Source organism: Theropithecus gelada, chromosome 4 (assembly GCF_003255815.1).
Source record: "Theropithecus gelada isolate Dixy chromosome 4, Tgel_1.0, whole genome shotgun sequence".
Classification (NCBI taxonomy): Eukaryota; Metazoa; Chordata; class Mammalia; order Primates; family Cercopithecidae; genus Theropithecus; species Theropithecus gelada.
The window spans coordinates 7,802,925-7,830,276 of record NC_037671.1 but is presented as its reverse complement, the minus strand read 5'-3'; the positions used below and the strand labels follow the sequence as shown (position 1 = coordinate 7,830,276).

The 27,352-nt window shown below is 44.5% G+C and overlaps 2 long non-coding RNA genes across 2 annotated transcripts in view; both read right to left on the bottom strand.

The window, feature by feature from the left end:
- Window positions 1–27,352, bottom strand: part of LOC112622878 — a 71,336-nt gene that overhangs the window by 15,161 nt on the left and 28,823 nt on the right. Inside the window, exon 2 of the long non-coding RNA XR_003119044.1 lies at window positions 8,510–8,602. This is a non-coding gene — a long non-coding RNA (uncharacterized LOC112622878). The remainder of the gene's footprint in view (window positions 1–8,509; window positions 8,603–27,352) is intronic.
- Window positions 321–1,410, bottom strand: LOC112622877. The gene is made up of 2 exons (XR_003119043.1): window positions 1,256–1,410; window positions 321–630 (listed from the first exon to the last, which is right to left on the bottom strand). It is a non-coding gene; the product is annotated as an uncharacterized LOC112622877 (long non-coding RNA).

The window sequence follows — 27,352 nt, the reverse complement described above, 5'->3', positions numbered from 1 at the left end:
GAGTGGGTGTACTTTTACATGTACTGGGGACAGGCCCATAGGTTTGGCAGTAAGTCCTGGGATTCCAAATTGGCCTTTCCCAGCAGCTGGGCTGATGCGACAGCCTTCAGATGCTTGGGCCTCCAGGCAGAAAGTGGAAGTGCAATAGGGGCTGTTTGCATGCTGCCTTGGCAGAGTTGGGGTGACAGGCACATCTCATGTGTTCACAGACACTGCCAGGCCCTCTCAGAGCTCATGACTTGCCTCCCCTTTCCCTGCAGTTAGGGAACCTTTTGTCTTGCCCTCATTTCTCCAAAATAACCCAAAAGGTTTCCTTTATCTTTAACTCTGTTATAAACATGTTGACATTTCGCCAAACAAAAACCTGGTGAAACATATTCTGAATTTTCTTCTTTCCTACATAAAAACTTAAAAACAACAGGCTGAAGGAAAGAATGTGTAGAGAAGATACAGGAAGTGGCGTCCTAAAGCTGGGGGAGACCTTAGAGCTGAGCGGCTCTCGGCCACACGGCATATGGTCCCAGTGCTCAGTCACCATGTGTCCTGCCTGGCTCCCATGTTGGATGGCACAGACAAAACAGCGCCATCATTACAGGAAGTTCCACCAGATGGCGCTGTCTCCAGGGACATCTAGGGCACAGGCCTTACTTTATAGGGGAGTAACGACGTCCGAGAGAGATTTATTTATGTTCACCCTGCTGAAGAGAAACGACGAGCTCAGGACAGAACCAAGACTGGGAACCAGCCCAGTTAACCCCACGCTGTGCTCTCTCCTGCACACAACTGCCTTTGGCAGGTCCACACCTGGAATGCCACATGGGGTTTTGGCCATTGTAGCCTAAGAATGAGGGTCAGATAGGTAATTAAGAGAATAGACCAACTCTAAATAAAAATTTAATCCAGTTCAGTAACCATGTCTCGCATACTTGCCATGTACCAGAACTTGGTCTGGTTATGAAGTTGAAAACAAACAAACAAACAAAAACCGACGAGATCCCTGTCCTAGTAGGGCACACAGACTGGGAGGCACTCACTTTTAAACCCTCATAGCCATCCATTGCAAAGATAAAGACAAGCCCAGGGCCCAGCCTAGGGTGGGGAAGGTGGGGAAGGCATGCTTGCTAGAGGAGATAGCATCCCTGTAAAGAAGGCAAGAAAGGAGCTGGGATGGAGGGAGCTGCAGAGCCCAGGACACAGGGGAGCAGATGGGAGGGTGGCCTGATGATTCCCCTGACTGTGGCTTTGTTCCATTCACCAGGCTCTGCCCGGCCACCCCATGTAGAGGTCCCTCCTCAAGGCAGCATGTTCAGGGCACCATCCGCACACAGGTTCCCTTCCCATCTTGTGGCCCGCTTCTCATCCTCCACACCCGCCTTGCTCAGTGATGCCGTGCTCCACGTAGGCTTATGCTTCTGGGGCCTGAGAACCAGCCTCCACTCTTCTCTCTCACACTCTATATCTAACCTGTTGGCACACTCTATTCCTTTTTTTTCTATAAGTTCTAGAAACTGCTTCATCCATCCCCACGACTATCTTTGTCCCAGCTCCCATCATCTTTTTCTCTCTTTCCCTCTCCTTTTTACTTTTTTTTTTTTTTAAGAGATAGGATCTTGCTCTGTTGTCCAGGCTGGAGTGCAGTGGTGTGATCATAGCTCACTGCAGCCTTGAACTCCTGGGCTCAAGAAATCCTCCCACTTCAGCCTCCTGACTAGCTGGGACTACAGGCATGCTCCACCATGCCCAGCTATTTTTTAAATTTGTTGTAGAGGTGGGGTCTGTGTTGGTCTGACTGATTTTTGAACTCCTGGCCTCAAATAATCCTACTCCCTTGGCCTCCCAAAGCACAGACTACAGAATGAGCTATGATGCTTGGTCTTCTTTTTACATTAAAAAAAATTGAGATATAATTCACTGCCATAATATTCATCCTTTTAAAGCATACAATTCAGTAGTTTTTAGTGTTTTCACAAAGTTGTGCAACCATCACCACTATCTTATTCTAGAACATTCCATCACCCCAAAATAAGTCCCACATCCATGAGCAGCCACTCATCTCCCCTTCCCCTCTCCCTGGCAACCACAAATCTCCTTTGTGTCTCTATAGGTGTCTCTGTTCTGAACATTTCATATAAATGGAATCCAACAATATGTGGTCTTTTGTAACTATCTTCTTTCACTCAGCATAATGTTTTCAAGTTTGTTGAAAGGTTTCCATGTTGCAGCACACATCAATATCATTTTATTCCTTTTCATGGCCGGACAATATTCTTTTGTATGGCCATAGTGCTTTTGTTTATCCATTCATGGGTGAGTAACAGTGTGCTTTTGTTTGCCCATGGACATCAGGGTTGTGTCCACTTTGGGGGGATTATGAATAGTGTGGCTATGTACATTCCTGTCTTAATCCATTTGGGCTGCTATAAGAAAATACCACAGCTGGGTGGCTTACAAACCTTTCTCACCCTTTTGGAGGCTGCAAGTTCAAGCAAAGGTACCAGCAGATTTGGTGTGTGCTCAGGGCCTGTTTCCTGGTCCATGATGGCACCTTCTCACTGTGTCCTCACATGGCAGAAAGGACCAATGAACCCTCTGGGTCCTCTTTGATAAGGCAGTAATCCCATTCATAAGGGCTCCATTCTTATGACCCAATCACCTCACGAAGGCCCTGCCTGCAAATACCATCACCTTGGGGGTGAGGAATTTGGAGGAGACACACACTTTCAGCCTATAGCAATTCTTGCTCAAGTGTTTGTGTGAACTTATGGCTTCACTTCTCTTGGATGCGCCTTCAACTCTTCGTAAGATTGGTGAGTACATTGCTCAGTTTTTCCTGCCTCCAGACTTATCCTCTCAACCCATTCTCCAACCTTTTAGTCAAATTTATTTATTCATTCATTCATTCATTCATTCATTTATTGAGACAGAGTCTCACTCTGTCTCCCAGGCTGGAGTGCAGTGGTGTGATCTCGGCTCACTGCAACCACTCCAGCCTGGGTGACAGAGTGGGACTCAGTCTCAATAAATAAATAAATAAAATAAAATAAAATAAAATAAAATAAAAAGAAAAGGGGATCTGAAAACAGACCAATTTAATCCAGCCTTCTTCATTTTACAGAGGAAGAAACCCAGGCTAAGGCAAACGCAGCTCCTTCTTCTCCAGACCAGAAGCCAGGAGTTGCTGTCCACTCTCCGGGCTACCCATGGACGCAGGGCAGTGGCTCTGCCTTCCCCAGGAAGCCTGTGGAGTCACCAGAGCAGGGTCAGCGCTCTAGGACACCAGGGCACAGAATGAATGCAGGAGAGAAAACCAGACACGGGCATTCAGCCAAAGGTGGAAACAGCAGAGTCGCCTGCTCCGGCGGGGCAGAGACCAGGAAAGTGACTCTCCAGAGACTCGGGAAGCGCTGCCTCCAGAAACGCCGTCCCAGACTGCCGAGAGCAAAACCTCAGAGGAGACCTCACGTGACCAGGCTTTAAAGAAAGTTTGGGGGGAGGGGTCCCAGAAATCAACGAAGGGAGGAAGGAAAGAAAGGCGCTGGGTGGGAGCCTCAGGAGAGGCTCCGGGAGGCGGGAGGCTGAGCTGTCCCCTCCCTCCTCGCTCCCTCCCTCCGGACCCACCCTGGGAGCAGCAGCTGTCGGGATCCAGCTGCAATTTTTCAAACCAATTAAGGAGAAGTGCCTCGGTCGCAGAAGGGAGCGCTGTGGGCCTCTCCTGAGTCAGCAGGCACAGACCAGGACCTTTGGGGACGCGATCTGAGGGCTCCAATTGATCCCCTTTAAGGAAGAAATCACAAGTAGCAGCAGCTACTCTTTCGACTTTAAACTACTGAAGGGGCTGCCTGTTTTTTGAGAGAGGTTCTCCACGGAGCGCGCGGCTTGCCGGCTGCCTTAACTATCTGCAGGCCGGCAGGTTTCTCTCTTCATTCCCAGTGTCTCCTGCACAGGTCTCCTGTCCTGCATTCAGCAACAAGCCTCCTCGAAGTTGCACTGGGTGTGACCTCGCCATCCAAAACAAAGAGGCCCGAGAGTCTGCGGCTGAGAAAACTCACAAAGACTTTGTGCACGGTCTGAAACGGGCAATCCTCAGTTACAACTGAGTGGAAACAAAGCCGGGGAATAAAGCAGAGACCCAGAGCCAAACCACCCTCTTCGGTTATTCTGCCACCCTTGTAGGCCAAACCGCTCAATGTCCCCCAGCTTGTTTGGCATTGTGTAGATGTTTCTTCAGAAAAAAAACCCCGATGTACCTGATTTACCTCCGAGACTGAGATCAGAATAGGAGACCTGGGCTTCTGACCCCGCCCTTGGGGAAAAAGGTGAAGCCAGGATTGCTGTCCTTAGATCCCACACCCACCTTTTCTATCTTCCAAAACATGAAAGCAGGAGTGCTTCTGTTCTGCTATAAAAATTGGGTGGCAGCAAAATCCTCACTGACTGTTGTTTATGAAAACACAAGTCTCAGTGCAATGTTATTCATATAAACATGGAACCCCAATAGGGCCCATCCTTGCCACCGTCCAAAAAATAATAGCCTGACATAAAGAAAGACTGAAAGCAGTCCAAACCTTTATGTAGTCCTTTGAGGGAATGCTAAGAAGGAACATTTGTTCTTAAGACACAGCAAAACATCTATTAAAAATTATGCCTCTTGATCTCCCCTGTCCCCCACACTCCCTGACCACCAGCATGGCAGCCTCCTGAAGACCCTGCCTCCGGCACCCTCGACTGTGTAAGATCCAGCCCGCAAGGCCCCTCCCTCTCTTCTCTCTCCTTCACTCTCCATTCTCTGCCTCTCTCACTCTCTCTCTCTCTCTCTCCTCTCTCTCTCTCTCTTTATAGAGACAGGGTCTCCCTCTGTCACTCAGGCTGGAGTGCAGTGGCACAATCATGGTTCACTGCATCCTCAAACTCCTGGGCTCAAGTGATCCTCCCACCTCAGCCTCCTGAGTAGCTGGGACTACAGGCATGCATTACTCACCCTGCTAATCTTTTAATTTTTGTAGAGACAGGAGTCTTGCTGTGTTGCCCAGGCTGGTCTTAAACTCCTGAGCTCAAGCAATCCTCCCACCTCGGCCTCCCAGAGTGCTGGGATTGCAGGTACGAGCCATCACACCTGGCCTCTGCCTATCTCTTTATTCTGTCATCCATTTAACCTTTCTGGATGCTATAATTTTCTTTTTTAAAAAAATTTCCTAGCACCTGGGTTCTGCACAAATTGCATCCCAGAAACCAGGAATTGATCTAGCAAGAAAGTTGGAGGTGACCAGAGGAGCAGGGAGGAGGAAGGCTGTTCAAAGGTAAATATAGACAGTTTTTTGTCCCTCCCTTGTTTGATCTTTGTGGGGGTCTGCCCAAGGGGAACATGTTTATTGCACCTCCCTGTGAAGCTTTTCCTCAGCCCCATGCCCACCTTCGCCTTTTCTCCTTCTGGTAGATCAGGAACCCCAGAACCTGGGGGCGAAGACCCTGGCTTAGGGCCTTCCTCCCTCACTCCTCCAGAGCCTTTGTGAGTAGCAGGCCGAGGGCGCTCACTGTGCTGTTTCCTTCAAAGGGGCCTTTGGCTGCTACATGGCCTGTGCTGCCAATCAGAGCCAGCATGGGACAGCTCACCCCAAGTCTGAGAAGGCTGGAGGTGTCTCTGGATTGGCACCACCCATATTTGGGGCTTGTGAGAAATCAAGGGAAAGTGGCTAAAAGGTTGAAGCAATCCCATTTGTCACCCACCCAACCACACCGAAAGTCAATCGGGGCATGGAGTCTACAGGCTGCACCCCAGCCTGGCTCTGGACGCAGAGGGAGCTGTCAGGGCTGGGGTGTGTGGACCTCATTGGCAGCGTCTGTGAACTTGATGCTTTCACATGCATCCTGCAAGCACATGCCTGACACGCCTTGGTCTGGACATTTCAGGCCACCGTGTTGAGTAGAGGGAGGATGTGTTTTGGAGCCGTTCACGTTTCCGGCCCCACAGGGAGTCAATGTGGGGCGTCCACCTCGGGCCATGGCCCCCACAAAGGTGCTGTTCTGGACCTAGTCTCATGTTGTTGCTGTCTGTATTCATCCCTGACTGTAATATGAGATCCCATCATTGGAGACCCATGGTACGATGTCTAAGGAAAAAGGAAAAAGAACAAGCAGCATTTCCTTCTGGCCCCTCTTAAAACCCCAGAGTGGGTCATGCAGTTCATTTAGGAGTGCAGAGCACCCAGCAGTGTGCCCAGACTTCATTGAGCACTGCTGCCTATGAACTCAACAGGGGCCTGTAGCCTAGAAAATTCGTGCAAGGCCACAGTAGCCTGGCTAGATGCTGACCCCACCCTAGCAAGTTTGCTTGGGACACTCCGGAAAAGAAGACCACTGTCTACAGGCAGGGCCACTACACTCGCAACCACCAGAGTTTATCCAGTAAACACTGAAGGATAAAAAGGGTTGGAGACAGGAGACAGAAAAATTTTTTGTTTCCCACCTAGAGATATAAGGAATTCTGAACAATTTTGCCATGCCGCCCATGGTGGCCCAGTAATCCCAACACTTTGGGAGGCCAAGGCGGGCTGATCGCTGGAGCACAGGAGTTAGAGACCAGCCTGGGCAACATGGCAAAACCCTGTCTCTACCCAAAATACAAAAATTAGTACAAAAGTCAGCAGGGTGTAGTGGCACATGCCTGTAGTCCCAGCTACTTGGAAGACTGAGCCTAAGAGGTGGTTGCAGAGAGCTGAGATGGTACCACTGCACTCCAGCCTGGGCAACAGAGCCAGACCCCATTTTAAAAATAAATAAATAAATAAATGATTTTGCCCAGATAGACAATGAAAAAGGACTGATACTTCAGGCAAGGGGTCTAAGTGCATTGTTACACATGGTTAGACAGGGGATGTCTAAATGTACTGTTGGGTCTAAATAGAGGGAGAGGCTGCGATTACTCTTTAAGTGCAAACCCCAATCTGTGGGATGTGGAGTGGGAGTCTTTGAAGCCCAAGGAGGAAAAACCAACCTAGATATGGGGGAAAAATAAGAGGTAAATAAATAAATTACATGTGTATAATATTTTCAAATTTTAAAATGTATATATGTTTACATATACAAAGGTCCATAATTTAACCCAATTGGAAATTCAAAAATTTCAAATTCATAGACTTAATCAATGCAGAAGCTCAAATTATACTTTGAGATGCCACTAAGTTTAAACACCGTACCCCCTATAATCTTAGGAAAGCAAATATAAAATAGAAGAAAAATAGGTGTGGCTCACTTTAACTATACTCTTGCCTAAATGTCTCATAGTCATCGTAGCTGGCCATTGCCCTAAAATATCTGATATTGGGAATAAATGTGCTAACACAATGAATAATACATTTAAAGAATCAAATTTTTGGTATTTACAAATTGGCTTGATTAAAATGGGATCCCAGTGGTTGGGCACAGTAGTTCACACTTGTAATCAATTACCTAACACTTTGGGAGGCTGAGGCAGGCAGATCGTCTGAGGTCAGGAGTTCAAGACCAGCTTGGCCAACATGGCGAAACCCCATCTCTACTAAAAACACAAAAAATAGCCAGGAGTCATGGTGGCTGCCTGTATTATAATCCCAGCAACTTGGGAGGCTGAGGCAGGAGAATCGCTTGAACCTGAGAGGCAGAGGTTGCAGTGAGCCGAGATCGCACCACTGCACTCCAGCCTGGACAACAGATGGAGACTCCCTCTCAAAAAATAAATAAATAAATAAATAAATAAATAAATAAATAAATAAAATAAAATAAAATAAAATGGGATCCCACAGATTCACAATTAAAATAGTTAATATAGCCTTATGTAAGTTAAAACAGGGCTTTCAAGGATTAAAACTTATGTAGTATACACCTAAAAGAAAGGAAATCAATATATGGAAGAGATTCTGCACTCCATGTCTAGTGCAGCACTCTTCATAATCATCAAAATTTGGCCAGGTACAGTGGCTCACATCTGTAATCCCAGCACTTTGGGAGGCTGAGGCAGGCAGATCACTTGAGGCCAGGAGTTTGAGACCAGCCCTGCCAACATGGTGAAATATTGTCTCTACCGAAAATACAGAAAATATCTGGGCATGGTGGCACACGCCTGTAGTCCTAGCTAATCAGCAGGGTGAGGCAGGAGAATTGCTTAAACATGGGAGGCAGAGGTTGCAGTGAGCCGAGATCATACCCATCAACAGATGAACGAAGAAAGAAAACGTGACACATACACACACACACACCAGAATATTATACAGCCATAGAAAGGAATGAAATCTTGTCATTTGCAGTAATGTAATTTGGATGGAGCTGGAGGCTGTTATCCCAAGTGAAATAACTCAGAAACAGAAAATCAAATACTACATGTTCTCAATCACGTGGAACTGAAGAAAGTGGATCTCATGAAGATATACTCTATCCAGCAGTTACCAGAGGCCAGGAGGGGTCATGGGAAGCAGGGACGGGTGAAAAGAGGTTAACGGGTACAAAAATACAAGTAGCTAGACACAGTGGCTCACACCTTTAATCTCAGCACTTTGGGAGGCCAAGGTGGGTGGATCACTTGAGTTCAGGAGTTTGAGACCAGTCTGGGCAACATAGCAAGACTCCATCTCTACAAAAAATACAAAATTTAAAAATATATTTAAGAAATTAATGCTGACAGATCAATTAGATAGCCATGTATAAAAAGAAAATCTTGAAACATATCCTAAACTGCCCACAAAAATCAATTTCAGAAGGAATGTAGCTTTAAATGTAAATATTAAAAAATAAAATAAATTATTTTTATAACTTTGAGTAGGGAAATATTTTTAAAACAGATCACAAAAACCAATAGCTGTAAAGGAAAAGATTGATAAATTAGGCCACATTCAAATTAATAATTTTTATTTATCAAAAGACACCATCAAGAAAGTGAAGAGGCAAGTTTTAGTGTGGGAGAAAATATATACACAAATAATTGACAAAGGGATCACATCTAGAATGTGCAGAGAACTCCTATAAATAATAAGAAAAAGACAATAGAAACATGAGTAGAAGGCAGAATAGATAATTTACAAAAAAAAAAAAAACCAAATGTGTTCAATTTCCTTAATAATCATGTAAATGCAAATTAAAATCAATGAGATATCACCACACATCCTCCAGAACAGCTAAAATAAAAGAGACTGATGGGGATTTCTGGCAAGATATCTGAATAGGAACAGCTCTGGTCTGCAACTCCCAGCAAGATCAACGAAGAAGATGGGTTATTTCTGCATTTCCACCTGAGGAACCTGGTTCATCTCACTGGGACTGGTTGGACCGTGGGTGTAGCCCACAGAGGGTGAGCCAAAGCAGCGCGAGGTGATGCCTCACCTGGGAAGTGCAAGGGGTCGGGGGATTTCCCTTTCCTAGCCAATGGAAGCCATGAGAGACTGTACCAGGAGGAACAGTACACTACCGCCCAGATACTGTGCTTTTCCCACAGTCTGCAACTGGCAGACCAGGAGATTCCCTCTGGTGCCTGACTTGGTGGGTCCAACACCCATGGAGCCCAGCAAGCTGAGATCAACTGGCTTGAAATTCTCACTGCTAGTGCAGCAGTCTGAGATCAATCTGGGATGCTGGAACTTGGAGCAGGGAGGGGCATCCACCATTGCTGAGGCTTGAGTAGGCAGTTTTATGCTCACAGTGTAAACAAAGCCTCCAGGAAGTTTGAACTGGGTGGAGCCCACCACGCTTAGCAAGGCAATGGCCTCTCTAGATTCCACGTCTGTGAGCAGGACATCTCTGAACAAAAGGCAGCAGCCCCAGTCAGGGACTTATAGATAAAACCCCCATCTCAATGGGACAGAGCACCTAGGGGAAGGGGCAGCTGTGAGCACAGCTTCGGCAGACTTAAACGAGCCTGCCTGGCAGCTCTTAAGAGAGAAGTGGTTCTCCCAGCACAGTGTTCAAGCTCTGATACCAGACAGACTGCCTCCTCAAGTGTGTCCCTGACCCTCATGTAGCCTGACTGGCAGACACCTCCCAGTAGGGGCCAACAGACACCTCATACAGGAGAGTTCTGGCTGGCATGTGGCAAGTGACCCTCTGGGATGAAGCTTCCAGATGAAGGATCAGGCAGCAATCTTTCCTGTTCTGCAGCCTCTGCTGGTGATACCCAGGCAAACAGGATCTGGAGTGGATCCAGCAAACTCCAACAGACCTGCAGCTGAGAGGCCTGACTGTTAGAAGGAAAACTAACAAACAGAAAAGAATAGCATCAACATTAACAAAAAAGGACATCCACACAAAAACCCCATCCATAGGTCACCAACATCAAAGACCAAAAGTAGATAAAACCAAAAAGATGGGGAGAAACAAGCACAGAAAGGCTGAAAATTCCAAAAAGCAGAATGCCTCTCTTCCTCCAAAGTATCACAATTCCTCGCCAGCAAGGGAACAAAACTGGAGGAAGAATGAGTTTGAAGAATTGACAGAAGTAGACTTCAGAAGGTCGGTAATAACAGACTCCTCTGAGCTAAATGGGCATGTTCTAATCCATTGCAAGGAAGTTAATAACCTTGAAGAAAGATTAGATGAATTGCTAACTAGAATAAGCAGTGTAGAGAAGACTATAAATGACCTGATGGAACTGAAAAACACAGCACAAGAACTTCGTGAAGCATACACAAGCTTCAATAGCTGAATTGATCATATGGAAGAAAGGATATCAGTGATTGAATATCGACTTAATGAAATAAAGCAAGAAGACAAGATCAGAGAAAAAAAGAGTGAGAAGAAACCAACAAAGCCTCCAAGAAATATGGGATCCCAGTGGTTGGGCACAGTAGCTCACACTTGTAATCCTAACACTTTGGGAGGCTGAGGCAGGCAGATCACCTGAGGTCAGGAGTTCAAGACCAGCTTGGCCAACATGGCGGAGAATCTTTTGAACCCGAGAGGCAGAGGTTGCAGTGAGCCGAGATCACACCACTGCACTCCAGCCTGGACAACAGATGGAGACTCCCTCTCAATAAATAAATAAATAAATAAATAAATAAATAAATAATAAAAATAATAAAATGGAATCCCACAGATTCACAATTAAAATAGTTAATATAGCCTTATGTAAGTTAAAACAGGGCTTTCAAGGATTAAAACTTATGTAGTATACACCTAAAAGAAAGGAAATCAATATATGGAAGACATTCTGCACTCCACGTCTAGTGCAGTACTCTTCATAATCACCAAAATTTGGCCAGGTGCAGTGGCTCACATCTGTAATCCCAGCTTCCAGAGATGACACTTTTAAGTCCAGAGCATGAAGGCCCTGAATCACCTCAACACTGTGAAACTATTGGAGGTGCTGGAAACCTGGGAACACTCTTCCTGGTCATGGCTGCTGCTAGTGAAGGAGAAGGTCAAGGCCCACTTACTGGGCCATGACCACATGAAGAGAAAGAAACTAGAGACAAACTCTACCCGATGGGATCCACTGGGCAGTACTGCCACAAGAACAGGAGTGTTCACAGAGACTTAAAGCCAGAGAACCTACTTTTGGATGTTGACCTGAACATCAAGGTTGCAGATGTTGGCTTCAACAATGAGTTCACCTTAGGAAACAAGTTAGATACCTTCTGTGTCAGTACCCCTTATGCCGTCCTGGAACTATTCCTGGATCAAAAGTAGCATAGCTCTGTGGTAGATGGGGGCAGCCTGGAAGTTATTCTCTACCCCATGGTCATCAGGTCCCTGCCTTTGAATGGGATAAACTTTGGGAGCTGCAGGAGCAGGCACTGAGCAGAACATATCATATTTATTTTTGCATGTTCATGGAGTGTGAGAACTTGCTTTGAAACATAGTAAACATTGTTACATACATTAAAACATGTAAACTATATCAAAATAGCACATTGTGTCCCATAATGTATACTATTAATATTTGTCAGTTAAAATTAAAATTTTAAAAACACACTATCAACTAAGTAAAAAGGCAACCCACAGAATGGAGAAAATATTTGCAAATGATATATCTGATAAGGGATAACGGAGTTTGTTGTTAACATTCTGGATATTAATCCCTTCATAATAAGCTTCCCAAGGCCGTGGGAGCCTACTCTTGCAAAAGAAAAACCCGCTGAAATCTCATAATCCCTTCATAATAAGAAATTAATATACAGAATGTACAGAGAATTCCTAACATTCAACAACAACAACAACAACAACAACAAAAAGATTTAAAAATGGGCAAGGACTTGAATAGAACTTTCTCTAAAGAAGATTTACAAATGGCCAATAAGCATGTGAAAAGATGCTCAGCATCACTAATATTAGGAAATGCAAATCAAAACTACAATCAGATACCACCTCACATCTATTAGGATGGCAGCTATCAAAAAACCAGATGTTGGTGAGGATGTGAAGTTGGAACCCTTGAGCACTGTTAAGGGGTATGTAAAATGGTGCAGTCACTATGGAAAACAGCATGAAAGATTGTTCAAAAAATTAAAAATAGAATTACCATATGATCCAGCAATTCCACTTCTAGGTATACACCTGATACAGTTTGGCCATGTCCCCACCCAAATCCCATCCTGAATTGTAGTTTCCATAATCCCCACATGTCATGGGAAGGACCTGGTGGGAAGTAATTGAATCATGGGAGCAGTTTATCCCATACTATTCTCATGATAGTAAGTTCTCATGAGATCTGATAGTTTTATAAGGGGCTTCCCCTTCATTTGGCCCTCATTCTTTTCCTTCCTGCTGCCATATGAAGAAAGATGTGTTTGCTTCCCCTTCTTTCATGATTGTAAGTTTCCTGAGGCCTCCCCAGCCATGCTGAACTATGGGTAGATTAAACGTCTTTTCTTTATAAATTACCCAGTCTCAGGTATGTTTTTATTAGCAGTGTGAGAACAAAGTAATACAGTAAATTATTATTGGGTCGTGAGTTGCTGCTGTAAAGATACCTGAAATGTGGAAGCAGCTTTGGAACTTTTGGTAGTGAGTTGCTGCTGTAAGATTCCTGAAATGTGGAAGCAACTTTGGAACTTTTGGTAGTGAGTTGCTGCTGTAAAGATACTTGAAATGTGGAAGCAACTTTGAACTGCATAACAGGCAGAGGTTGGAACAGTTTGGAAAGCTCAGTAGTCAGGAAGATGTGGGAAAGTTGGGCACTTCTTAGAGACTCATTGAATAGCTTTGATGGACACACTTATAGTGATATAGACAATGAAGTCTCTGCTGAGGTGGTCTCAGATGGAGATGAGGAACTTGTTGGAAACTAGGGTAAAGGTCATGCTTAGTATGCTTTAGCAACGATACTGGTGGCATTTTCCCCTGCCATAGAGATCTGTGGAACTTTGAACTTGAGAGAGATGACTTATTGTATTTGGCGGAAGAAATTTCTAAAAGGCAAAGCATTCAAGAGGAAGCAGAGTGGCCGGGCGCAGTGGCTCAAGCCTGTAATCCCAGCACTTTGGGAGGCCAAGATGGGTGGATCACGAGGTCAGGAGATCGAGACCATCCTGGCTAACATGGTGAAACCCCATCTCTACTAAAAAATACAAAAAAACTAGCCAGGCGAGGTGGTAGGCACCTGTAGTCCCAGCTACTCAGGAGGCTGAGGCAGGAGAATGACATAAACCCGGGAGGCAGAGCTTGCAGTGAGCTGAGATCCAGCCACTGCATTCCAGCCCAGGCAACACAGCGAGACTCCGTCTCAAAAAAAAAAAAAAAAGGAAGCAGAGCATAAACATTTGGAAAATTTGCAGCCTGATGATGATAGAAAAGAAACCCCCCATTTTCTGGGGAGAAATTCAAGCCAGCTGCAAAATTTGCATAAGTAACAAGGAGCCAAATGTTAACTGCCAAGACAATGGGGAAAATGTCTCCAGGGCATGTCAGTCACCTTCACAGAAGCCCCTCCTATCACAGCCTTGGAGGCCTAGGAGGGAAAAATGGTTTCCTGAGCCAGGTCCAGAGCCCCCCTGCTGTGTGCAGCCTGAGGACTTCGTGCCCTGTGTCCCAACTGCTTTAGCCTGGCTAAAAAGGGCCAAGGTACAGTTAGGGCCATTGCTTCAGAGGTGGGCTCCCATAGCCTTAGGCAACTCCAGCCCTGTGGCTTTGCAGGGTGCAAGCCCCAAGACATGGCAGTTTCCACGTGGTGTTGGTCCTATGGGTGCACAGAAGACAAGAATTGAGGTTTGGGAACCTCCACCTAGATTTCAGAGGATGTATGGAAACACTTGGATGTCCAGGCAGAAGTCTGCTGCAGGGGTGGAGCCCTCATGGAGAACCTTTGCTAGGGCAGTGTGGAAGGGAAATATGGGGTCAGAGCCCCCACCACAGAGGCCCCACTGGCCCACTGCCTAGAGGAGCTGTGAGAAGGGGGCCACCATCCTCCAGACCCCAGAACGGTAGATCCACCAACAGCTTGCTCCATGTGCCTGGAAAAGCCACAGACACTCAACGCTAGCCCATGAAAGCAGTCAGAAGGGGGACTGTACTCTGCAAAGCCACAGAGGCAGAGCTGCCCAAGGCCATGGGAGCTCACCTCTTGCATCAGTCTGACCTGGATATGAGACATGGAGTCAAAGGAGATCATTTTGGAACTTTAGGGTTTAATGACTGCCCTATTGGATTTTGAACTTGCATGGGGCCTATAGCCCCTTTGTTTTGGCCAATTTCTCCCACTTGAAAGGGGTGTATTCACCCAATGCCTATATCCCATTTATATTTAAGAAGTAACAGGAGGCGGAGCTTGCAGTGAGCTGAGATCCGGCCACTGCACTCCAGCCTGGGCGGCAGAGCGAGACTCTGTTTCAAAAAAAAAAAAAAAAAAAAAAAAAAAAAGAAGTAACTAACTGGCTTTTGAGTTTACAGGAGCATAGGCAGAAGATACTTGCCTTGTCTCAGATGAGACTTTGGACTTGCGCTTTTGAGTTAATGCTGAAATGAGTTAAGACTTTGGGGGACTGTTGGAAGGACAGGATTCTGGTTTGAAATGTGAGGACATGAGATTTGGGAGAGGCCAGCAGTGAAATTATATAGTTTGGCTGTGTCCCCACCCAAATCTCATCTTGAATTGTAGTTCCCATAATCCCCACGTCATTGAAGGGACCTCATGGGAGATAATTGAATCATGGGAGTGGTTTCCCCATGCTATTCTTGTGCTAGTAAGTTCTCATTAGATGTGATGGTTTTGTAAGGGGTGTCCCCCTTTCCTTAGCTCTCATTCTTCTCCTTCCTGCTGCCATGTGAAGTAGGATGTGTTTGCTTCCCTTTCTGCCATGATTATAAGTTTCCTGAGGCCTCTCCAGCCATACTGAACTGTGAGTCAATCAAACCTCTTTCATTTATAAATTACCTAGTCTCCAGTATGTCTTTCTTTTATTTTTTAATCTTTTTATATTATTATGCTTTAAGTTATGGGGTACATGTGCAGAACTTGCAGGTTTGTTATATAGGTATACACATGCCATGGTGGTTTGCTGCACCCATCAACCTGTCATCTACATTCGGTATTTCTCCTAATGCTATCCTTCCCCTAGCCCCCGACCCCCTGACAGGCCCCATTGTGTGATGTTCCCCTCTCTGTGTCCATGTGTTCTCATTGTTCAACTCTCACTTATGAGTGAGAACATGTGGTGTTTGGATTTATCTTCTTGTCTTACTTTGCTAAGAATGATGGTTTCCAGTTTCATCCAAGTCCCTGCAAAGGACACGAACTCATCCTTTTTATGGCTGCATAGTATTCCATGGTGTATATGTGTCACATTTTCTTATCTAGTCTATCATTAATGGTCATTTGGGTTGGTTCCGTTCCAAGTCTTTGCTATTGCGAACTGTGCCACAATAAACATACGTGTGCATGTGTCTTTATAGTAGAATGATTTATAATCTTTTGGGTATATACCCAGCAATGGGACTGCTGCGTCAAATGGTATTTCTGCTTCTAGATCCTTGAGGAATCACCACACTGTCTTCCACAATGGTCGAACTAATTTACACTCCCACCAATGGTATAAAACTGTTCCCGTTTCTCTACATCCTCTCCAGCATCTGTTCTTTCCTGACTTTTTAATGACCGCCATTCTAACTGATGTGAGATGGCATCTCATTGTGGTTTTGATTTGCATTTCTCTAATAAGCAGTGATGATGAGCTTTTTTTCATATGTTTGCTGGCTGAATAAATGTCTTCTTTTGAGAATTGTTTGTTCACATCCTTTGCACACTTTTTGATGGAGTTTGTTTTGTTCTTGTAAATTTGTTTAAGTTCTTTGTACATTCTCGATATTAGCCCTTTGTCAGATGGACAGATTATAAAAATTGTCTCCCATTCTGTAGGTTGCCTGTTCACTCTGATGATAGTTTTTTGGCTGTGCAGAAGCTCTTTAATTCAGTTAGATCCCATTTGTCAATTTTGGCTTTAGTTGGTATTGCTTTTGGTGCTTTAGTCATGAAGTCTTTTCCCATTACTATGTCCTGAACAGTATTGTCCTGAATGGTATTTTTCTAGGGTTTTTATGGTTTCGGGTCTTACATTTAAGTCTTTAATCTACCATGAGTCAATTTTTGTATAAGGTGTAAGGAAGGGATTCAGTTTCAGCTTTCCGCTGATGGCTAGCCAGTTTTCTCAACACCATTTATTAAATAGGGAATCCTTTCTCCATTGCTTGTTTTTGTCAGGTTTGTCAAAGATCAGATGGTTGTAGATGTGTGCTGTTATTTCTGAAGCCTCTGTTCTGTTCTGTTGGTCTATAGATGTCTTTTGGTACCAGCACCATGCTGTTTTGATTACTGCAGCCTTGTGGTACAGTTTGAAGTCAGGTAACGTGATGCCTCCAGCTTTGTTCTTTTGGCTTAGGATTGTCTTGGCAATGCGTGCTCTTTTTTGGTTCCATATGAACTTTAAAGTAGTTTTTTTCCAATTCTGTGAGGAAAGTCAATGGTAGCTTGATGGGGATAGCACTGAATCTCTAAATTACTTTGGGCAATATGGCCATTTTCATGATATTGATTCTTCCTATCCATGAGCATGGAATGTTATTCCATTTATTTGTGTCCGCTCTTATTTCCTTGAGCAGTGATTTGTAATTCTCCTTGAAGAGGTCCTTCACATCCCTTGTAAGTTGGATTATTATTCTCTTTGTAGCAATTGTGAATGGGAGTTCACTCATGATTTGGCTCTCTGTTGTATAGGAATGCTTGTGATTTTTGCACATTGATTTTGTATCCTGAGACTTTGCTGAAGTTGCTTGTCAGCTTAATGAGATTTTGGGCTGAGATGATGGGGTTTTGTACATGTACATCCAGTATGTCTTTAATTAGCAGTGTGAGAATGGACTAAATATAATACCCAAAAGAACTGAAGGCAGAGACTTCAAGAGATATTTGCACACCCATGTGTATAGTAGTATTACTTACAATAGCCAAAATGTAGAAGCAACCCAGGTGACCACTGATGAGTGAATGGATAAACAAAATGCGGTACATCTATACAACGGAATGTTAGCCTTAAAAAACAAGAAAATTTGCAATGTGCTGTAACATGTATGAACCTTGAGGACATAAAATAAGCCGGTCACAAAAAGAGAAATACATAATTCTACATATGAGGTACGAGGAGGGGGGATGAGAGTGATTGTTTAATGGATAAAGTTCCAGTTCGAAAAGATGAAAACCATTCTGAAGATGGATAGTTGGGATGATTGTACAACATTGTGAATGCATTTGATGTCACAGAACTGTACACTCAAAAATGGCTAAGATGGTAAATTTTATGTATATGTATATTTTACCACATTTTGAAAATATGAAAAAAAAGGAAAAAACTACCAAAACCCAAAACCTGATTCTCATCCCCAGTGAGATAAGCTACTTTAGAGGAAATCATGAGGAACCTATGGATGAACATGGTTGATGAAGAGGAACTGAAACCTTCCATTGAGCCACTTCCTGACTACAAGGACTTCCGCCTCATGCACTGGGCAGAATTAGTGGCAGATCATATGTTGCGAGCTTGTGCTATTCACTGCCCTTGGCTCAGGCCTCTGGGCAGCTACTGTGTGCCTGCATGGTGCTAGAGCTAGATGAGTAAAATGGAATACTTGTCCTTGCAAAACAAACACACCTGTGCAGTCTGAAAGTCATTCACAAGGATTTATTCAGCACCTTTCTATGCCTAGCAACAAGCAAGTAATAAGGCAGCATTTCTCTGCTTTTCTTAGTTGAATGGTGGAGATAAGTACAGAGGGGGGCATTTAATTTAGTCTGAGGAGGGAAGTTAGGTTCCTATAGGAAGTGATGACTGAATAGCTGGATGGTGAAGTTAGCTAGCCAGGGAAGGAAGAGGACAGGCTTTCAGAGACCTAGCACGAAGAAAGATAGTAGAAAGTGCATTTCAGCAGTGAGCACAGGGCTGAGCAGGTGGTAAAAACAGCACTTCTTTTACCTGGAAAAATAGGGCAGAAGACATGAGTTTCAGGCTGTTGGGGACCAACAGAGGCAACAGACATGCTTTATTCACCTTACTGGGTTGCCTGAAATGCAGACAATGATTAAGATTTCAGATGCATAAACATGATGCTTTGCAGAAGACATTCTGAATGACACAAGGTGTTTGCCACTTGATATATAGGTCCCAGGGTAAAATTGGTTCAGAAAATGTAAATGTCCATTGGGAATCTGAAAAGGGGAAAGTCCATAGGTTTCCAGAAAGCTTGGGCAGCTTTTCACCTGTGTACCTGGAAAAACTGGGTGCACCTTGGGAAATGCCTTACCAGTAGCAAGGATGCTCCCTGGCTGGTCTAACTGGTCTGGATCTTCCTGAAGGCCCACTGCTCTTCTGAGGGATGAACACAAGCTAGAAGCAGCTGGAGGGAGGGACTGCAGATGTGTTAACGATGGCAGGCCAAAAACAGAGTGAAAGAAGCTGTCCACCCCTGCTGACTTCTCATCTGTTCTGTGCTGGGGACTGAGCTCTTCAGCTCCCCAAGTGCTGGCTTTCTGCTGTGGCTGAAAAACATCTGCTCTTTCTTCTCTCACTTCTTTGCATTTTTCTGATCTCTTAAGGAGGCACAGAGACTCACATGAACAGTGAAATAATAGCTATTTTTTCAGCTTGAATATTGGTTGGGAGAAAGAAATTCCTGACAGGGATAGGAGAGGTTGATGGGGAAATAATTTCATGTTTTGGTTCTTTGACACTTAAGAAAATTGTGTTTTCTAATAACTATGGTTTTGAAAGTCAACACAAGTTAACTTTCTTTTCTTAGTGAGAGTCAACACAAGACAGCTTTATTTTTTTAAATTGAAAATTACTTCAGAGCTCTCTCTCATCTATACTAGAAATGTCAGTGTTATTAGTGAGGGCTGGTCATTCAGAGAGGATCGGACTTACTGTCAGACATGTTAGGAAAAAAGGCAATGGATTTCTCCGGATTCTGAATAGTCTCTGCTCACCCATAGAAGGTTACTCTCCTGAAGTCACTATGTACCTTCCAGGTGTTAATTTCAGTGAGTATTTGGTTTGTGTTTTTCATGATGCTTGTAGACTTCTAAAATCCTATGCGTAAAAGAAGTCTTTACAGATGATGGCAGATGGTGCATTGGGCTTGATGTGTTCTTGCACTGCTTGTAGAAGTAGACTTTAGGGTGAGTCTAGAAAGGTGTGTAGGACCTGGGCATGAGCAGACGAGAGGAAACAGTATGAGCAGAGGGTGGAGGGTGGTCTGTGGGATGTGTTGGGGGACATTCCTGTTTTTATTTATTTTTCTCTCTTGTGATAATTGAATGTGGCTCTGTGCCTTGTAAGAGACAGGGTTAGAACTATGCAGGGATGAAGAAGTGAGGGTGTTCAGACAGGGACACGTGTAGCTAGCAAGATTTTGCACTCAGTTTTTTTCTGTCCACTTCATTCCCATTTGGTTGGGGTCTTTCATGTTTAGCTCATACCGTAGAGTCATTTTTCATCCATATAGAAATCTATCATATAACTGCTTGACTTTTGAAAGGTTATGTTGTTTCTAAAATCAAATCTGGTTAAATGTGGGACCCTCCAGCTACCATCCCCTCCTCCCTCCCTCCCACATCCCTCTCATACATTGACTGTCCTTAGGAAGTGAAGTAGCTTTTCCCAGAATCCTTAGCCAGGACTAGCTCGATGCCTGCTCAGCTACTTTCACACGTGTTGTGACGCACACAAAAATGGAGCTACGAACCTTTATGTGTGGAGGAACACAAATGTCTTGCATTATTTTCAATTAGCTCTTGGTGCTGAAGTCTTGTGGGTTTTTTTGTCTCCCATATGTAAGGTAGAAAAAAATCTGAGAAATTCATTAGTTTATAAAGTGTCATTTAAAGGAGGAAGGAAATTCAGATCTCTGTGAACTTGAGCAAGTGAAACTTCACATAACTATTTCTGGCTTGCAGTTTGAGGCAGGAGGGGAACCGTCTTGATTTTGGGCAGGAACTTCTGAGGAAGTATAATGTGTTAACAAGGCAAGAAAGTCTCAAAATAACTACTTTCTTCTCTCTTTCTCTAGAGAGTGGGCCAATGACCTCCCATCCAGGTTTTCTCCTTTACTTCCCCCTCTTTGCAGATGATGTCACAAGGCTCTGCTGACACCGTCTGCGATCTTCAGAGCTCTGCAGAACTCACTCTAGTGCCCATTCTTCTAAGACAATCTCCTAAGCTTCTGTCCTCTCAAACTGTCCCCACACAGAGGGGACAGAGACCTCATTGAGAGTGGGACTTCAGAGCTTTTTCCAGAGCCAGATTAGTTGATAGAGCCACTGGAGAGTTCTAGAAATTTCCTTAATTGAACATTTCATGGCAGTTTGTTTGTTTGTTTGCCTGTCCTCTAGGCTAAGGTGCAACCTTTTTGGCACTTTTTCCTTTAATATGACTATCACAGTGCCTGACACATAATAGTACTCAATTAATAGCCTTTTACTTCTTTTCTTGCAAGGGAGGTACAAAAAAATAACTACAGGGAAACTTTAGAAGAAAGAGAGACAATTATGTATGGCTGAAGTGAGGATCAGAAATGTTTTGTAGATGAGACTGATTTGAGCCAAGAATTAAAGGACAGGTTCATTCACCAGATACTATAAACACCTGGTGTATTTTAGGTTCTGCTATGGAATGAGAAATAATGGTGACCAAAAACAAACACAAAGGTTTACAATCTGATGAGGCAGATGAATGCTCACCAAATAATCACATAAATAAATATAAATTTACATGGGAAACAACATAAATGTCCAACAGGAAAATGGTGAAATAAATTGTGACATGTTCTTTTATCTTAATGCTATATTGCCATTGAAATGGTTTCAAATAATCATAAAGTGATTGCAATAACACTGGTATTTTAAAAATTGGATATCAAAGTACAGAATCTAATCTCTACTTTATAAAAATAAATGCATGTTTATATATGATAGGGAAGCTGGTTATAGACACAGTGAACAGTGGTTTTCCCTGGTGATGAATTAGGAAGTGTAGAGCATGTTCTCATTAATGACGAATGTTTTGCCAGGAGGCAAGTGGATTTGTTTTTCCACTGTTTGAATTTACAGTTAGATGCTTTGCATGCTTTAAATGAGGATTTAAAGCTTTAGCAGGGATTCTTTCTCTCTCTTTGGGTTGTTTCCATTTGGTTCTGATGAGCAGGAGGAAGGTGAAGGTCACCAAGCACTTACTGAGTGGGTTGTGTGGCTCTGGCAATAGTTTATCTGGTTATGGGTTTCACCTGCTTTTTTTTTTTTTTTTTTTTTTTTTTTGAGACAGGGCTTCTCTCTGTCACCCAGGCTGGAGTGTAGTGGCATGATCAGAGCTCACTGCAACCTCAACCTCCCACCAAGTGGTTGAGACTCAAGTGGTCCTCCCACCTCAGTCTCCCAAGTAGCTGGAACAACAGGTGTGTGCCCCATGTCCAGCTAATTGTTTTGTATTTTTCAGTAGAGATGGGGTTTTGCCATGTTGCCCAGGCTGGCCTCGAACTCCTAGGCTCAAGCAATCTGTCCGCCTCGACCTCCCAAAGTGCTGGGATTACAAGCATGAGCCACCATGCCCAGCCCTGTCTGCTATTTTTGAAGGCAAAAACTTGTACCTAAGGAGAAAGTTCTAAGAAATGCTTCCAGTGATGATGATAAGAGTTTGAGTTTCAAGTGAGTGTTCCTGGGCATCTGATTAAACTCCTACGTCAGTAACAAAAACCTGCATTGTTCTGGATTAGTTGCACCATTTCACAGTGATAGCTCCCATCTTCCACATTTCCCTTGGAAGCCACTGGAATATTATTCCTTTTAACAGCTGTTTAAAAGTCATTTCTGTGCCTTTTTTTTTTTTTTTTTTAAGTAGCTGGGCATTTTTGAGCCTAAAGTCAAAAGTATTTATTATGAAGGTTCTGATGATATACCCATAAGAATAGAATAGGGCATATAATTTGTTATACAATGTAAAAATTCTAAAAGGTTTTTTCCTCTGATCTGCAAAATTTTCTCTTTCAAGATAGTTTGTCATTCTATGCTCTATAATGTATTTATTTTAAAGACCCACCGTGTTGTTTAAGGTGAGAGAGCCCTGTTGGACTGAAGATAATGGTTCACACAGCCTGTCTTTTATGCTGTCTTGGACTTACCTTCCTTTGCATAATAGAGATACCAAGGGTAGGCCTTTTGAAGGTGGGGATGTTTTTACATTATGATGTGACAGATGCTGAAAAACCTCTTACTGCTTTCATTACATCCAAAATGGGTGAAATGCAGCTGTCTTCCAGAATCTTACCAGGGTTCCTGCCACCACCTGAGAGGACAGAGTGGACTGACCCAGTAGGGAAAGGATTCATCCCCACTGGGCCAGACGGAAGAGCTGGAGGGAAGCTGGCTTCACCAAGGACTTTCCGCAGCTCACTCTGGTTCTGCAGTGACAGCAGCTCCTATAGCAAGGGCTGTACAGTTATTCAGAAGAGTGAGGATAATGCACATGCATTTTATATGCTTGAAGCTGGTTGACAATTTACTTTAGGGATTTATTCTTTTTACCAATTAATTTATAACGTATTCCATTTTGTCTTTCCTTACCTGCCAATCACTGCCCTTTTTAGGGATTGTGGTGGGGATGAGGCTGTAATTTTCTACCAAAGTGTTGGTTACAATTCCATCCTACTATTTTGGGAAAATGTGGATCCTCCCACCTCTCAACCACCACTCCTTTCCTTTCTCAGTTCTTGCTCTGCTTCTTGCAAGTTTTTTGAATATGTCAATGAAGACGCAGTGGAGCCATTTTGTGAGATGAGTTTCCATTGACCAACATAGGAAGCAACAAACGCTGCAAGCAAAGGGAGACTATGAACTGTGGACCGTGTTTGAGTAAACCTGGCTGTTTACTGCCACAACCTGATGAAATAAATGGTGGACTCAAGACTTTATGGGCTTGGCTGGCAGCCCCTAAGTCTCAGTCGCCTTCTAGGAAGAAGTACGTGGGGAGAAAGAGTCACATGGCTCTCTACCAAGAATAGATCCCATCCCTCTTCTGTCTCATCCCTGCCTCCTGAGATTGTTATTCCATCCCTGCCACAGGATGAAGGTTTGTTAGCAAGCTCTGGCAAGCATCTTGTTCCTTGTACTTCCTATATACCCCACAGCTGCAGATCTCAAGAAACTTGAGCATTTATCGAAGATGGCTTTCAGTGTTAAATTGTTCCTTTTTGGTGTTGTTTAGTTTTTTAGTTAAGAAGAATGAGTGATCGTTGCTTGGCTACTCCACAGATGCAAGGCAGAGCAGCTCCTTCTGGATCCCTCACCATCTTATAAGCTGGGAGCTCTGGTGGGTGCTTTTCAAATCTACTTCGTTTTTCTGAGTCAAAGAGGAGAGGAACTGCTGACATCCTGTGAGCCAGAGCACCTGAAGCAACTCCATTTCCAGCTTGAATAGTGCAGGTAAGGAAATTGACAGAGCCACGCATCACTAATTTTGCTCCCTGGTGCTAAGTGCACCTAGCGGGCATGCTGAGTACTGCCCCCTCCTGCTATCCAGTGGTGGCAGGGACTGGCATGGTCCCCAGTGCTTTGGCTGCCTCGGCTGCCTGTCTGTTCAGGGGCCGGTTTCAGCTGTGTGCAGCCTCCAAGCTTCAAGCACAAAGGATCACTCAGTCGTTGAAGAGCAGCAGCCACAAGCACCTCTGGTAGTTTATTGTAGGGCCCAGTAATCTTCCTACAGCTCAAGCGGCAGGCTCCTAAACAAGTATCCGGTAGAACTACTTGCATACATTACCAAGCTAGCCATGAAAAAATGTACTCATTTTAAAACATGCCAGAATTTACGCTTTTTGGTGAAAATATTAAATGATTACTTTTATTAATTATTAAGTACCATAAGGAAGGATGAAACATAAATGATCAAATATTTGCAATATGCAATATGTATGACAGATAAATTAGTAAGAAAACAGTCAACACGGTAGTAGTAAAATGTCAAGAACAGGCAGTTAACAAAAAATGAAGTACCAAAGTTTAATAAAAAGATTTTAAGCATCACTAATATTATAAATAAATATGAAAGCATGCTTTTCTAGCATCCTAGCATCATATTGGCAGAGATGGAAAAAACTCACAACACACTATGTCAGGAAGGAACTGGGAAAAGTGCCTTCTCATATACTATTGGCGGAAGCCCTCACAGGGACATTTTTGTAAAGCTGTTGGGAAATAGATTATGATGGTTTGGAATATGCACACTCTTTTTCTGACATGAGAATTTCTTATTTCTTAACTCATCCTAAGATAAGCGGACAAATCCCAAAGGAGACTGGCTCAGGATGGCTGAGTGCAGTGTTATTTATTTCCCGTGCCATCAGTGGAGCCTGCTGTGCCTCCTGTTCCGCTGATATGCAACTCACTGGATTCAGAGCTTATGCGCAGCCCCAGGGCAAACCCAGGGTACCCGGCTAGTGACTGAAAGGACATTTCTTCTGTTCTAGGTGGAACAGTCACAGATTCTAGTGCAGGGGCCCTGACACTTGGTGAGCAGCATCCACTTTGCCTTTCCCTGAAGCAAATCATTAACGTCCAGCACACGGCAGTTGTGTCAGCTCTGCAGATGGAGCCTGGCCCATGTGGCTGCTATCCCCAGGGCTCAGTGTCCCTGCTCTGAGATCCACCAGCAAGTCCTTAGCCAGGACAGATCTGGTCTCCTGCCCTGACTGGCACCAGCTAGGACTAGAGACTGAGTGGCCTGGGGCTCAGAGAAGCAGCCAGGCTCCCCCTTTCCTCCCTCCTTTGTTAAAACTTCAAGTTCCCGCCGGGCACGGTGGCTCAGGCCTGTAATCCCAGCACTTTGGGAGGCTGAGGCAGGCGGATGACAACATCAGGAGATCGAGACCATCCTGGCCAACACGGTGAAACCCCGTCTCTACTAAAAATACAAAAAAAATTAGCCAGGCGTGGTGGTGCATGCCTGCAATCCCAGCTACTCAGGAGGCTGAGGCAGGAGAATCGCTTAAACCAGGGATTCAGAGGTTGCAGTGAGCCGAGATCGCACCACAGCACCCCAGCCTGGCAACAGAGTGAGATTCCATCTCAAAAAAAAAAAAAAAAAAAAAGGCTTCGAGTTCCAGGGGCAGCAGCCTTTTCCCTCTACCCCTCTTCAAACACGTTCTGGAGTCTGCTGTGTTGTGCTGCATGGCGTCTCCATGTGCAAGTGTCATCACATGGACAGAGTGGGGAATGGGGATCATAGGATAGTTGTGCTGTGGAGTTTTTTTCCCTAGAGGCAACGTTTTGAATTAGAAACCTATTTACATAACTTAGTATCAAATTACATGTCAACCTCTCATAACTAACTCCAAATACTCTTCCATGAATTCCAACTAATTAGCGCAGCTAACCACTACTGCAGCCCAACCCAGCATTAAGGGCATAAGTTACATAAAATACTGAATAGATTTGTAAAGTCATCATCATGATAATGGTAAATCAGCTTAGGCCGCTCACAAATGCAGCTGGCAATAGCTGCTTCCAGCCCTGATTCCTTATGCTGGAGTGATAGCTCAGTCGACAAATTCCAGGGAGCTTGTACCTTTATAACAGTTGGCGGAGTTAACCCCTACTCCCCACCTGCCCCAAAAAACACAAAGAAGGAAAAGAACCTAATGTTCATTTACGGTCTTTCATTCAATAGGCACTGTGCTGAGGCGGGCAGTTATTATTCCACATGTATTCTGTCATTCAGTAAGAAATTTACGTGGTTGTTGGTTGATGAAGAGAAGAACACATAGAAAATGCCACGTTGTAGATTTGTAGGTTATCTGAGATTGCCCTTAGCATTTGCAGTGTTTGGCCTGCATGACTGCCTGCCACAGCTGAGTCTACCTTTCCCTCCTTTCTTACCCTGTGTCCTGGAGTGACGAGACCACGGCCTGCCTCACTTGAGAATAGAAAGTATGGGGAGATAAGATGGCAGGTAGTCCTATGAGGCAGGACTAGCTTGCAGCTCCCACTCAGACAGAACAGCAAGTGGAGACTCACATCATGAACTTTTGCTCCAAGAACTACCACAGGAACAAACCAGGAAAACCGAAAGAATTCACAGACTCTACGAAGGAACTGTGAGTCTGTTTGCTTTCTTAGGCTCATGGTCTGGGGCGAGTTCTCAGTGGCCTTTGAACCACACCCCCATCCCCAACAGCAGCCATAGCAAGCCCCACCCACAGGGAGGCTGAGCTCAGAAACATCTATCCCTGCCCCCACCTGGTGGTCTTTCTTTCTTTCTTTTTTTTTTTTTTTTGAGACGGAGTCTTACTCTGTCGCCCAGGCTGGAGTGCAGTGGCCGGATCTCAGCTCACTGCAAGCTCCGCCTCCCGGGTTTACGCCATTCTCCTGCCTCAGCCTCTGGAGTAGCTGGGACTACAGGCGCCCACCACCTCGCCTGGCTAGTTTTTTGTATTTTTTAGTAGAGACGGGGTTTCACCGTGTTAGCCAGGATGGTCTCAATCTCCTGACCTCGTGATCCGCCCGTCTCGGCCTCCCAAAGTGCTGGGATTACAGGCTTGAGCCACCGCGCCCGGCCTGGTGGTCTTTCTTTACCCACCTTGGTTTGCTGAAGACAAAGGATATAACCTCTTGGGAGGGCTATGGCCCTGCCCACAACCCAAGAAACCTGAATACTTCACCAGGCATCCCTAGGACAAGTTTGCAACCTCCCTATAGTACCGCAGCTGATGCACTCTTGAATGCACCACTTCTTGGCTGGAGATCAACCAACACAAAACCAGTGCAGTAAACAAACACACAACCAAGAATCCTCACAGAGTCCATTTACCCCACTGCTACCTCCACTGCAACAGGTGCTGGTACCCACGGCTGAAAGCCCTGAAAACAGAT